The following is a 15,190-nucleotide window of genomic DNA, read 5'->3' on the forward strand; positions in this document are numbered from 1 at the left end:
CACCAGAGGTCATCATCCCCTGAATACTAACCCTGTAATCATCCAATGAACATTCCTACATACCATGTGCACTGGTCCCAATAACCCTCTGCACTCATTGGTTCTACCTCTCCCCACCAGCTCCACTGACTCCACTCTGCCCTGCAATTAAACCCCTGTTTGTCCTTCAGTCACTGCTAAGTCTTGTCTCCTTCATTGTAGCATTTTTAGCACTACTGCTGGCTATTGACTTTCTTGTGGTCCTGACCTCCTGCCTTTGCTTTTTGACCACCCCTTTGAATTGCCTGTTTCAGCCTGTTTGCCCCATCTATTGACCCCTGGACTGTCTTTGAACCTCATCTCTTGGATATCCCCTTTGTATTGTTAGCCGTGCTTACTTTGTATGAGAGCTTGCACTTGGGTCCACCTCTGCTGTCCTCTGAGCCATTACAATTGTAGTGGAAACCTAAAGTTAATCACCATTCATAGAATAGTTGTTTCTTTGTCATCACACTTTGTACCTCATGCTAAAGGATTGTTTAATTCTTTACATGCATTTCCTCCTAACCAATATTTGACACATTAATCAGAAATTATACTTACCTCTGATAAATTATATCTGGTTTTAGTTTTGTGTGCATTTACTGTGTACAAGGAAATGTCACTTGTGCAAATGGAGGAGACGTGACCCAATACACAGTGGAGATAAATCCACGCATCTACTACATATAAGCGCTAGCTAGCGCTAACAACTGATGCCTGATACAATATTCTGATACATGGTTTGTTAATGTCTTTTAGGAACCTGAAGCAACAACTCCAAATAAATAATTTGCAACAAGAAGCAACATCCTCTCCAAGCTGAAACGGACTGAGCATTGGAAGGCCACCAGATGACCTGGATTGCTCCATGTATGTAGGTCTATATTGTGTCAGGGGTCCAATACCCTAGACAGCCTCAGCACAGCCTGCATTCTATGGAGACATTTGTTGAGACTAAAACAGAAAGTGTTAATACCTGTGCAAAGGATGTTTCCTTATATGATTCAGGCTGAGATAAACAGGGTGTGTCCAGTGTTTATTTTTGCTTGTTATTTTCTGTCAATTCCACTGTTTCTTAGACATTTTTAAAGGATTTTAGCTTGGCTTTAGATAATCAGTGTTGGACATTGTAAACATATTCATATGCCTACTGTTTATACAATACATTTAAATGTATCTTCATATTGTTTGATGAATATTCATATTTATAATGCAAATGATTTACCTACAATGTTTAAAAAGTAATCTAGTGTTTGTTTTCTATATAAATATTCACATGAACTAATGTAGGCCTGTTGACACTGTTGTTTGTTTTTACAATCTCTTGAAATCTCCTTGTTGTTGCTACGGTCAATACAGACCATTTGAAACCACTTGATGTCTCTCTCTCCTGAATCTATAGGCCAGACATGGTAAATGTTATAAAAGGTTACAATATCTATAATTTATAGAGAATTGACTTATTGACTATCTATAATATTTATTATCAGTATTAAAACCATTCATTATAACGATTCATATTCTTATAAATGTAGAATTATAAAGAACCTTTTAAGTGTTCCAAGTATGAAGCAAACCATAGAACATTTTCGGTTCTATATAGAAACCATTTCTTCTACCTTGAATGTATAGCCTGGCTCTGTGGGATAGTGCCTGCCACTGCCCTCCTCCCTTCTGTCTTTGGTCTCAAACACAACCTGAAGCTCTTGTAAGAGCTATGAGAGCAGTGGTTGCTGTTAAAAGACCTGTTCTGGTTTAGCATTGCAGTCCACTGTGCCACCGTACAAGACAGTTTAAGCTACAAACTTTTTCAAAATGTTTGTGGATGTACGACAGTGTGAATGATTGTTTATTTTTATATGCAAAGTCCCTGTTTTTCTGAGGAGGTCTTTGTTTTGGGAATGTGCTTTTGCAAAAGGATTTGAAGTTTACAGTCACTGATGCAAAACAGAGGGTGGAGAAACGGAGGCCCGCAGACTGTCACTTGTTTCCTACACACATCGAGGGAATTGTTTTCTGCCCCTTTCCATATCCTGTTAAAATATACAGTATTCATAATAATAATAATAATAATAATAATAATCACACTTGTATTATTATTATTGACGTTACAGAATATTTTCTCTGTTAGGGATGTCCACAACTAATAATACATAATCACAAGCAATACAAATAATGTATTACCTACAGAATTTGTTGTTTATCCTTACCTATTTTTTGCTAGCATCTTCTTTGCTCATTCACTTCCATTTGAGTGAAGTAAGTGTGAGCAGATCGGCACAATAGGAGGCAACAAAATGCAGCCTCCCCCTCTCCCTCTCTCTGTGTGTGTACAGATTGTGTTATCATGATCCTGAGAGGAGCTGCTGTCCTGGTTGCAGGTGAGTTCAGCCTCTCGGGTGAAATAGACAGACACAGGGGATTAAAAGGCAGTGGTTTTCATGGCAGTGCAACTCTGCAGGTCGAGAAGATGAGTGTCTTGTTAACGGACTGCCACGTTATGGCAGTGGAGACTGGGAAGAGAGTTTGGTTTTATTAAGAAGTTTAGGGGTGCACTCTCTCCAACATGTGGCCAGGCGGGTAGGGTTTTTCTCTTGCTGTTTATTTATGTGTTTAAATGGCTGTGTATAGTGTTCTTCAATCATCCTGTGCTGGATTGTGAAGGAGGGAATATATTAATTTTATATTTGTTATATATTCTGGGAGAACTTTATTTTAAAATATTATTTTTATATTCTTAATACCTCTCATTGAGAAATGTATGTCATCTGCATTTTACTTTCTTCTAAATTCAGCTGGACTTTTTGAACTGAACTGTCTGCATTTATTTCCAGAGCAATAAATGTTCATCTTTATGCAAACACCTATGCACATTAGCTGCAAATTAGAGTCAGTGCACTCCAGCGACTCAAAGGCATGGTCATTTTCAGTCGACCCCAGTCACCCTTTGTGTCTGTAAAACACCAGTAGATGAGGTCTAACCGGCAGAGATATACTGACGGAGGTTATGTGGTTGGAGCTGACCACCTGCCTTCACATTCACTCTCTGTGGCTGCAAAGAGTGAGATGGAAAAACAGGTGCAGAGTTGGAGCATGGATATAGGGAGTCTGGTTGTGACTAGCCAGACTAACTTGCATATATAGCCTATTAATAGTATATGCAAATAACTTTATTATAAAACAAACACACAATAGCATGGAGTATTTAGTTAGGTTATTGTGCATGGGATCATGATAGTGGGATTGGAGGAGGTGGGGTTTACAAATATGTATGTAGGTCTGTGTATTTATTTTGTGTAAAATAAAGGTTAGGCTCTTCTCCCTTCCTGATGTAATTCCATGCGTATCGCTCAGTAATCAAAAGTCATACAGCTTTAATTTACCGAGAGGACGACTGCTCTGCTGTGTCTGCTTTGCATTCGGTGTGAAGGGGGGTCTTGGTCCAACATAACATACAGTGGGCCTCCGTTTCCACAGATACAAGACACTCTGGACACATTATCTAATGCCAGGTGGTTTTCTACACTGGACTTGGCATCAGGTTACTGGCAGGTTGAACTCACTCCCCAGGCTCGTAAGGCAGCTGCAATTTATTGCTGCAAAGGTCTTTTTGAGTGTGATGCCATTTGGGCTTTGCAATGCCCCGGCAATATTCCAATATCTTATGGACCAGGTCCTCACAGACCTTCAGTGGGAAACCTGCTTAGTGTACTTGAATGATGTAATTGTGCTTGGAAGCACCATTGATGAGATGAGAGGCATGTTTTTGACTGATTGCACAAAGCCAATCTTTAACTTAAACATACCAAATGTTGCCTGTTTAAACATGAAGTAACATATTTGGGACATGTTGTCTCAGAGATGGGGGTTGCTACTGACCCTAGGAAGGTCCAGAAATTCAAGAGTGGCCTGTACCACGAGATATCTCCAAGGTTCAGCAATGTCTTGGTTTAGCCTCCTATTATAGTAGATTTGTGAACGAATTTGCAAGTATTGTGCAACCACTTTATGTACTGACCAAGAAATATGCCAGATTTAACTGTACTGATAAATGCCAGGAGACTTTTGACATGCTCAAGTTTAAGCTGGTCTCTACTCCTGTGCGGGGGTAGTGGCCACCTGTTGCTTGACAGTGATGCAAGTAATGGAATAGGCCCAGTCCTGTCTCGGTCCAGAATGGCCAGGAGCGTGTCTTGGCATATGGCAGTAGGAGACTGTCACCCACCGAACAAAACGATTGTACTACATGTACGGGAGTTGCTTGCAGTTGTAGCTTTTACATCTCATTTCCACCAATATCTTCTTGGTCGGCATTTCACAGTCAGAACTGACCATAGCAGTCTGGCTCATGTGTTTGAGAGAACCTGAAGGCCAGCTGGCCCGCTGGCTGGGTAACCTCAGCAAATATGATTTTGGAATTGAGTACAGACCAGTGTGGTAGCATAGAAATACTGATGGCCTGTCTCATAGGCCCTGTCCAAAATCCTGTCCATGCACTCTACCAAGTGTGACAGTGGAGAATAAACAACACAAGGATCAAGGGGTCCAATGTGACCTGGATCCCTCAGAGGTCAGTCAGGGAGTTACAGGTGAAGGCCTTATGTCCCCATTACTATATCTAGTGGGCGTGAGGGAAGTTGGAGAGAGAAGCCTGGGCACTGTCAGTTCTGTTGTGTTATGTTACAGCACCATAGGCAATCCTTCTGATGAGGACACTGTTTAATCTGAGTTTCATGCTCAGATTTCTTTATTAACCACACACCATTGAACACAGTGAGAGTCTGTCTGTTAATCATGTGACTCTGTTCAGTGGGTGGACTATGGAACAGTTTAGTGTAGTGGGTAGACATTGGTCCAATATTGCATTTAAAAGAACAGGATGGTGACCTACTTAAATGGTCTTTGATTTCACACCTTATTCCATCTAGCAAAGCTTACTGGACACAGTGGAAGAGACTAGAATTGAGAAATGGCATTTTAACTCTTCATTTCTATGCAAAGGATGGTTCTCTGTTTCAGCCACAGGTTATTCTCCTCAAGGTGTTTTATAAGGACATTATGGAACACTGCATGATGGTCCTACTGGTGGGCATTTTGGGGCAGAATGGACACTGTCCCACATATAGACTTGATTTCATTGGTACAAAATGAGTGAAGATGACATCCTCTGGTGTCAGACCTACACAAGTTGCTCTGTCAGAGCCAGGCCTCCAAAGACACCTAAGCATTAATGGGGGCTATTTGAGTCAGTGGGCCAATGGAGAGGATAGCACTAGATTTAATGGGCCAACTGAATGAGATTGAACGACACAATGGCTATATTCTGGTTGTACAAGACTATTTTACCAAATTGATAGAGGCCTACCATCTGCGTGGTGGGAAAGCTGTGACTGTTGCTAACACATTAACTCAGGAATGGGTTAGCGGGTACAGTCTGCCTAATATATTACATAGTGACCAAGGCTCAATTGTGAACAACTCAATTTCGCCCTAGCAACACTAGCAATCTACTGAAGCTCAGTAGGTCTGGACCTGGCCAGTACTTGGGAGACGTCCTTTTACAAATCTTAGGTAGTGCTATAGAAGTTTAAGGATTATTATTATAATAATACAAAGAAGCCTTGTTAAGGATCTGCCATGTGAGGAGAGTCTTCAGCACTAATGCTAGCACAAGCTAATCTACAGTGCAGGGACTGCTACATTACATTCTGTTATCTGCAAAGTGGTTTGCTGTGTTGTTGTTGTTTTTGTTTTTTAGACGTTTCTTGTTATTGTAAAAAGTATGCTTGTTGGAAAAATGTGTATGTAAAGAAAGTAAGAAAGAAAGAGCTTAAAAAACCTTATTGATGCTTTGCATGCAGGAATGTCTGTTCTGGAGGAAGCAGATAGGATTGCATTTATATTCAAATAGCAGCCTTTTCCAAAATGTAGGGTGCTGGGTTGGTATCAGGGATTGATCACCACCCAGAGTGTTACCGGACTGAGAGGGGTGTGTGGTTTTATTAGGAAGTGAAAGTAGTTTAGGGCTGGACTACATGGCCCTTGGGGTCTAGATTGGTGCTAAGATCCCTAAATATGTCTTAGAGTAAAAGGCAGAAAGGTAACAGTTTGTATTCTCATCATCCTCATCCTCATCAGCATCCTGTCTGGCAGAAAATATCCTTTATAGGCAGACAAGCCTGTCCTCTGGTGGCAAAGTGTTGTACCAGCAGAGGGGCGGTGCTGTGTACTAGGGTTGGCCGTGCACCGGCTCTGGAGACCAGAGCCATATCCAGGACCCAGAACCGGAGCAGAGCTGGAGCAGAGCTGAAGCTGGCATTGCTAGAGCTGGAGCTGAGGTCATGGAGCTGCTCCACTCTCTCCCCCTTTCATTAAACTCTTTTGAAATCTCATTCCAAAATTATTGACATTAATATGGACTTAGTCCCTCCTTTGGTCCCTCCCCTCCACTTTTCTTGGAAGACTTTCCACTAGATGTTGGATCATTGCTGCGTGGATTTGCTTCCATTCAGCCACAAGAGCATTAGTGATATTGGGCGATCCATTTTTTACTTTGACACCAGTTTAAAGGCCTTGTCTCTGCCTGACAATTTAAAAGGCTACAGACAGACATGAATCTTAATCTGAGTGTCAAATGTAAATTAATCTCAAAATCTGCTGTTTCAATGTTTGTTTTGCTCTGGTTCGACTGTCTTCCTGTACATGTGTGATTTGCTAGTACTTATCTTGAGTTTGATGTACTTCCCTTTGAGATATTTTATTCTTGGTACCTGATCTGTCATTTGTGCTGTAGCACAGTTGAGTCTGTTCAATTAGTGGTGTCTGAGTGATCCTGTGAGATTGACTGGGTGGGACTAGACAGAGAAAGTAATGTGAAATTGTCTGCTTTTCAGTCCCAATGTGTCTTCCTGATGCCAGAGCTGAAAAAGATTGTGACTGTAACTGTGACTCACCAGGACCGGGGCTCCCTGTCTCTAGGACCAATGAATAAAAAAAAGTGAGTGGATTAGTATGATAGAAAGGCCAATCTGTCTCTCTCTCCCTCTCCCTCTCTGTACAGATTGTGTCATCATGGTCCTGGGAGGATCTGCTCTCCTGGCTGCAGGTGAGTTGAGGCTCTGGGGTGTAATTGACCAACACAGGGAACTAGAAGGCAGTGGTTTCAATGACAGCACGAATGTAAGGAGATAAGTGTGTGTTATAATCACCAGCAGCCTCATTACCCTCAGGAGCCCTACTTTTGCCATATCCTCCTAATAATAATCTGTGAATAATCACCAACATCATCATCATCATCATCAATATAATCATAATCATAAACAATGAATAATATTGATCATCATTGTCAATATAATCATAGTCATCATCATACTAACCTGTGTTACTCTTGGCTCCTCAGGCCTCTTTGCCATTGCATCCTGCCACCCCAGGACATTCTACTATGTGGAGACCCCCAAGAACTGGACTGAGGCTCAGAGACACTGCAGAGAGAATTACACTGACCTGGCCACTGTGGACAACCAAGCAGACATAGATCACCTACTCAACATCTCCCCCTCAGCACCTCATGAGAACAGAGCCTGGATAGGGCTGTATCATGGCCCCCAGAACTGGCAGTGGTCCAGCGGAGAGCCAGTCAGCTACAACAACTGGAGGAGGGGCCTGTTCTGTGCCAGGATGCTGCAGGATGGAACCTGGGATTATCAGTGTTGTTTCAATGCCAACCCCTTCATGTGCTACACAGGTAGGGCTCAGTGGTGACATGGTGATTGGAGTGACTGGAGTGGTGACCCCAGGCACAGGGACACAAGGCAGGTGCACAGCTGAGAGGCACCCATTCCCATCCTGCCTGTAGTGTCTCTCATAGAAAATGGGTCAACAAAAGGAGACATGTGACTGGCCTAGAGAGGTTCAAACACCAGCTTGATGTCTTTGGAGGCCAGTGACTTATCCCTGGGGTAACAGGGACAGACAGGAGCAGCAACATGTGCTGTAAATTATAACTGAGGGGGATCCTAAGGGGTCAAGTGGGGTAAACTTCCAATCAGAGTGCAGGTGGGGAACGATAGTCCACCCAGTTCTGGCTCCAGTCTGGCCCCTATACTATAGTATACTATACTACAGTCCACACAGCGCTGTCTCCAGTCTGGTCTCTATACTATACTATACTATAGTCCACTCTGGCTCCAGTTTGGGATCTATAGTCCAGACACTGTTGCATGGATCCTACACAGGTAAAGAGGCTACAGTACAATCCTGCAGATCTCTCTCTAGGCTGAATCAGTGTTCAACAAACTCTGAACATATATTATTGCCAAGTACATATAGTATAATGTACAACTTATTGAATTGCCAAATAACGCTGTTTCAAATAAAGGGTATGAATAGTTTCACTATGTAATTAGAGCTGTAAATAGGGGCCCAGATGGTCAGTGAGCACAGTAGGTCAACTACTGTGGTAAGAGACTGAAAGTTAAACAAATGCTGTGTTGAAGCAATGATCTTAACTGGCTCCTCTTCGTTCTCTCTCTCAGAGACCAGCAATGTCTCCCTGAGATACACTCTGATCACAGAGAGAAAAAACTGGACCTCAGCTCGAGACTACTGCCGAGAGAAACACACTGACCTGGTCACTATACAGATCGACAGTGAAAACGAGACAGTGAGGCAGAGTGCTGGGGGCACTGAGGTCTGGATAGGGCTGTTCAATGAGCCCTGGAAGTGGTCTGATGGGGGAAAATCTCCTTTTCGAAACTGGAATACGACACAGCCTGACAATTTCAAGGGTGTGGAGAAATGTGTGGAGCTGCGTTTAGAGACTACAGCGAGGGGCAAGTGGAATGACCAGGACTGCCAGTGGAAACAACCCTTCTTCTGCTACAAGGGTAAGACTTCTCCATCACTGAATGGCTGTGTAACTGAACCCAACTGTGCCCATCTGTGTGCTATAAACTGATCTTATTCACAACCCAACCGACTAAGTACTGTTATGACAACATTGCAATAAAGTACCGTAGAACCACATACACATGATGCACAAATAATCAAAGATGGAGTATGAGGAGCTGAATTTGAAGTAAATTAAATACATTAAACAAAATAAATTGTGTGTAAGCATGTGATAGAATAGAACAGGATCCAACTGTGCTTGATATGTATTCACTTTCAAGAGATGGACCTCACACATGACAATTGGAGTACATCAAAAGCACCATGGACTCAGGGTTAATATTGTCCTACACAATGTTTCTAGTGTCTTATTTGTCAAAACCAAAAATTACAAAACATGAACAGTATTATATTTGTACCAGAAATGTTGTATCCACTTCCATAGGGGTTAACTTTAGACATTCATGGGTCAGTGGGTCAGGCTCAATCTCAACAGCACTGTTACATTCCCACATCCTGACCCTTTTTGTCCAGCTGTGGTTGCTGTAAATTTATAAGGCTGCTGGTCACAGCACTGCTCTCTGAACGGGCCTTGAAGTGGCACAGTTATAATTTAAATTTGTATAGATGGGGGTGCTGTTTAAAACACATCTGACTTTTAATATTCTGCTTGAAGCCTGAGTCTGACTCAGTAGTCAGCAGTACAGTAAGCCAATGTGGACAAAGAACAAGGTGAAGGTATTAGATACCCCTGTTACAACTGTGAAAAGGCAAGCCCCTTTATATATATATATATATATATATATATATATATATATATATATATATATATATATACACACTCACCTAAAGGATTATTAGGAACACCTGTTCAATTTCTCATTAATGCAATTTTCTAATCAACCAATCACATGGCAGTTGCTTCAATGCATTTAGGGGTGTGGTCCTGGTCAAGACAATCTCCTGAACTCCAAACTGAATGTCTGAATGGGAAAGAAAGGTGATTTAAGCAATTTTGAGCGTGGCATGGTTGTTGGTGCCAGACGGGCCGGTCTGAGTATTTCACAATCTGCTCAGTTACTGGGATTTTCACGCATAACCATTTCTAGGGTTTACAAAGAATGGTGTGAAAAGGGAAAAACATCCAGTATGCGGCAGTCCTGGGGGCGAAAATGCCTTGTTGATGCTAGAGGTCAGAGGAGAATGGGCCGACTGATTCAAGCTGATAGAAGAGCAACTTTGACTGAAATAACCACTCGTTACAACCGAGGTATGCAGCAAAGCATTTGTGAAGCCACAACACGTACAACCTTGAGGCGGATGGGCTACAACAGCAGAAGACCCCACCGGGTACCACTCATCTCCACTACAAATAGGAAAAAGAGGCTACAATTTGCACAAGCTCACCAAAATTGGACAGTTGAAGACTGGAAAAATGTTGCCTGGTCTGATGAGTCTCGATTTCTGTTGAGACATTCAGATGGTAGAGTCAGAATTTGGCGTAAACAGAATGAGAACATGGATCCATCATGCCTTGTTACCACTGTGCAGGCTGCTGGTGGTGGTGTAATGGTGTGGGGGATGTTTTCTTGGCACACTTTAGGCCCCTTAGTGCCAATTGGGCATCGTTTAAATGCCACGGCCTACCTGAGCATTGTTTCTGACCATGTCCATCCCTTTATGACCACCATGTACCCATCCTCTGATGGCTACTTCCAGCAGGATAATGCACCATGTCACAAAGGTCGAATCATTTCAAATTGGTTTCTTGAACATGACAATGAGTTCACTGTACTAAACTGGCCCCCACAGTCACCAGATCTCAACCCAATAGAGCATCTTTGGGATGTGGTGGAACGGGAGCTTCGTGCCCTGGATGTGCATCCCACAAATCTCCATCAACTGCAAGATGCTATCCTATCAATATGGGCCAACATTTCTAAAGAATGCTTTCAGCACCTTGTTGAATCAATGCCACGTAGAATTAAGGCAGTTCTGAAGGCGAAAGGGGGTCAAACACAGTATTAGTATGGTGTTCCTAATAATCCTTTAGGTGAGTGTATATATATAAACACAATCTAATGCATTAATCATTTTCTCAGATGGCACAAGAGAGATGTTTGTACTGGGGATGCAGGTGAGAATGATGAAAGGAGTGGACCCTGAGGACCCAAAAATGAGGGAATTCATTTTGCAGCAGGTATGTGGAAGCTGGCCTTTCTGCAACACAAACACATGCTGATTTCCTTTTCTACATGTGCAGCCAATTGATCTGCATTGCATTGCTGTTGAAAAAAGCCTGATTTATGTTTCTGTGGAGATACGTGTAAATGTCTCTGCATAACGACGTAGAGAAGGGGTTTCTGGGTAAGCGTAGCTTGCAGAGGCTCGCAGAGGAGCAGATGCATGTATCTGCAGTCCTGTGCGTCAAAAAAATGCTGATTGGTTGAGCAGGGATATTCTGATGGTGAATGGTGGGTCGACTGGTGTGCAATGTATGTCTGTAGGCGCTGCAGCAGGTCAGAAAAACAATGTAGTGACATAAGAAAGTATTTAAAACTCATCTCCTCATCCACAAAATGCATTTGTCGTACTAACAGACTGTACTGGCCTTGACAGTGCAGAGGCCTCACAAAACTATGGGGCGCTGCTTGTTTCATTCATAATTTCGTGCACATAATGAGTATTTTGTCCCTCAAAATGCACATTTTGTGCATATAATTCAAATTATTTGAACATAATTCACATTTTGTGAAAATAATTCACATTTTGTCCAACGAAATGCCCACTTATTTCGTGCTTAGCAATTTTGTGGACGAAAAATTCACAACCTGTGGCCATCCCTACACCTAATACAAAATAATTAGCATCATGATCAAACAGGTGATTGATCAAGACATTGATCCAGAGACCTGGGTTTACAACGAGATCAAGAGTGAATAAAGTTTCTGAGCTGATCAAGACAGGAAGGCAAGAGCTACATCAGGTGCAAATCTAATACAATAAATAATGATAATAATGAATATATGATGTGTAGAAAATCATGTGTTTCATTAATCAACATTATAAATGTTATAAATGTTATTATAAAGCCCATATTGTTGGCTATATTATATTCAGTAGGCTATAGCCTGCTGCATAGACTGTGGGTTGGTGGTTGGAGAAGAAACTATTTATAGCTTATTAATTTTGAAGAGTTTACAGCAGAAACGCTGTATAGCCCATGTATTTAATTAAATGATTTAGTATCATATAAGAACAGATATGCAGGAGAAGTTCACATACAGAGAAATATTTAATTTTGAATTGCAAAAGCCGCATAAAAAATGGCTATGGTGGTTCTCTTATATATAGCTAACTATAGCAAGTTATAGATCTGTACATAAAGGATGCAATATGGCAATTTGTATGTGTGTGGGTGTAGTTTCTGTAACGTCATTAACAGTATGTGTTGATTTACATCCCTACAACACCATACACACATCACCTCGGCATCCCGCCTTATGTCCCATATTTGGATTATACAAAGTTGGCAACCCTAGGTGCACCATTAGAAGTGAAATTCCGTTTGTGTTTCTTATTCGCTTTCTGTACATTCTGATGGGGTAAATGTAATCTCTATACAGGCAAATGTGTTAGACTGCATTACAGTGACACTGACAGTAGTTTGTTTTGAGTTATTTAATTTGATTTTAAGGCAGTAATGTCAAAATAAAGAAAATGAAAAATGAAATGTTGTTTTAAGTAATCAATGAATTGCAGATCTGCACACCCAGACTTTTGGTAGATATAGATATACACACAATGTAATGTAATGCTTTTTTCCTAATTTATTTTAGTTGACCCCACACATTTCTGTGTGAATGGGTACATCCTGCAACTTTCAAATGCTGCATGCATTTTGATGGCATTTCAAAGTTAATGGGGCTCTGGACTACTTCCCACTGAAGATAATAGATATTATTATTTTATTTAAATCTTCCATTGTGATGCTCTCATCCCTGTACTCTTGAAAATGCCTCTGGCTTGCAGGCTGTTTATTTGCAGGTGTGCAGACATCAAATTTGCAGCTTTGTAGAAGCCAAAAGCCACACATAAAACTCATTAAGTGCATAGTGCTTTCATCAAAAAGAGCTGATATTTACGATACCGACCTCAAGCTCTTTCTTTGGTGCTGTTGACGTTTGCAGATCCGGGCGCTACTCTTCCAGCACGTGCCAATGGAAGATACCACACTGCACTGGAGGGAGACGGATGAGCAGGTTTTCCACCAGCAGGAGAAACTGCATGAGGAATGTGTTGAACCTTAAAACCTGTGCTGTGCTGGAGTGTAGCCCCTGTTGAGTTGTGTAGTTACTGCAGGGGGCACAATGGAAGCAAAATGACACTTTAGCACTTGAATTAAACATAGGCTGATATAATTTGTGATAGTGTTTGTGTATATACACTACTGGTCAAAAGTTTTAGAACACCCCCATTGTTCCAGTTTGTATTGATATGTAAGCAGTTGAAGTCCAGTGAATAACCTGAAATGGTACAAAGGTAAGCAGGAAACTGCCAGAGGCTTAAAAAAAAGTTTAGGCTACCAAAAAACAGAAAAATAATGTACATTTCAGAGTTATATACTGTGTTACTACACCCTCTTAGGCATTATTTGTCAGGGTTATGCGCAGCTCCTGTGCATAGAAGTAACACTGTATTCCTACAGTGCGCACATCATTTGAAAGCTTCTTCTCTTGGCTACCGGCACGTTTCATTCTCAAATACATCCAATTGACCGTTTGTGTTGCTTCTACCAAAACATGGATGGTCTTGTTTTGATCAGTAGACTGTCTGGTTTCAGAATATGTAATAATTTTCAATATTTTTTGAGATTATGTATTCCTACTCAGACCAAGTATCCCCCCACCCCCCATTTCAGAATGAGTGCACATGGGATTAAAGAGAAGCACACAGATTTGGTGCTCTTTTAAGGGGATCAGAGGGGTTTGTCAGCTTAAGGGGTTACATTTTCTTAAACAAAAGGATTCCATTATTTATTTTTATCTCCAATTGTTTATTTGTTCTATGCTTTAATTTCAGAGTACACTGAGACATTAAACTGTGTACATTTCAACAAAAACTGGAAAAAAGTAGGTGTTCCAAAACTGTTGACCGGTAATGTACATGCAGACAATTTCTTGCAAAAGCTTGTTGATGTTGCTTTAAAGCTTGTAGCTCCAAGGATCCAAGGATCCTATCCAGTCTCTTTTTGAATATTCCCAAATTGTTGCTTCAACCATATTGGTGGGGAGTTTGTTCCAGATTGTGACAACTCTCTGTGTGAAGATGCGTGTGTCCCTGCTGATCTGGAAAAGCTCCTCTGGTTTTGATGTGGTTGATGCCAAGTCTCCACATAGTCTCCTCTGATCCCTGTGGAACTCCACTAACAACCTCACTCCAGTTAGAAGGAACTCCTCTAATTGACACCCTCTGCTTCCTATACATCAACCAGTTCATAATCCATCGACTTACATTACCCTGAATGCCTACAGCTTCCAATTTTAGGATCAGGGATTGTATAAGTGTTCAAACCCATAGCTGTGTGCAAATTTAAATCTAATCTAATCTAATCTAAATGGACCTTAAGCCACACAATTAGTTGAATTGCCTCTTTGTGTGTAATAAGTGTTTTTTATGGTTTCAGAATACAAATACCTGTCTCTATGAGGTTCCTTCGTCAGGTATTGAATTTTAAACAAGACCAACGATCTTTCAAAGAAAGCCCGGGATAAAATTGGTGAAAAGTACAGATTGGGCGAAGGGTAGAAAAAATGTAGAAGTCTTTTAATATCCCTATGAGCACAGTGTACTCAATCATCAAGAAATAGAAGGTGCAGTGTACCACCCAGATACTGTCTAGATCAGACCGTCTCTCCCATGACAACTTAGAAAGAGTTTTTTTGGTCTATTTGCCAAATGTTACAAACCTCGGCAGGGTCTGGAAAGCTTGTTAGGATTGCAGGAAAGATGGATAGAGCAAAACGGACAAATAAAAGGTGGAAAACCTGTTTCAGTCTAAAGACTTTTCACCATTTCAGCAGGACAATGATCCAGAACAAAAAGGCCAAAGCTACACTGGAGTCGCTAGAGAAAGTGAATGCCCTGGAGTATTCCTATCAAAGTGCTGACTTGCATCCTGTTGAGGTTCTGTGGATTCTTTAAAATTAGTGTCCAAAGTGATCCTCAACAATGTGAGAGCTTCAGCACATCTGCCAAGAAGAATTAGCACAAATTGCAC

This window comes from Amia ocellicauda, chromosome 14 (genome assembly GCF_036373705.1).
Source record: "Amia ocellicauda isolate fAmiCal2 chromosome 14, fAmiCal2.hap1, whole genome shotgun sequence".
NCBI lineage: Eukaryota > Metazoa > Chordata > Actinopteri > Amiiformes > Amiidae > Amia > Amia ocellicauda.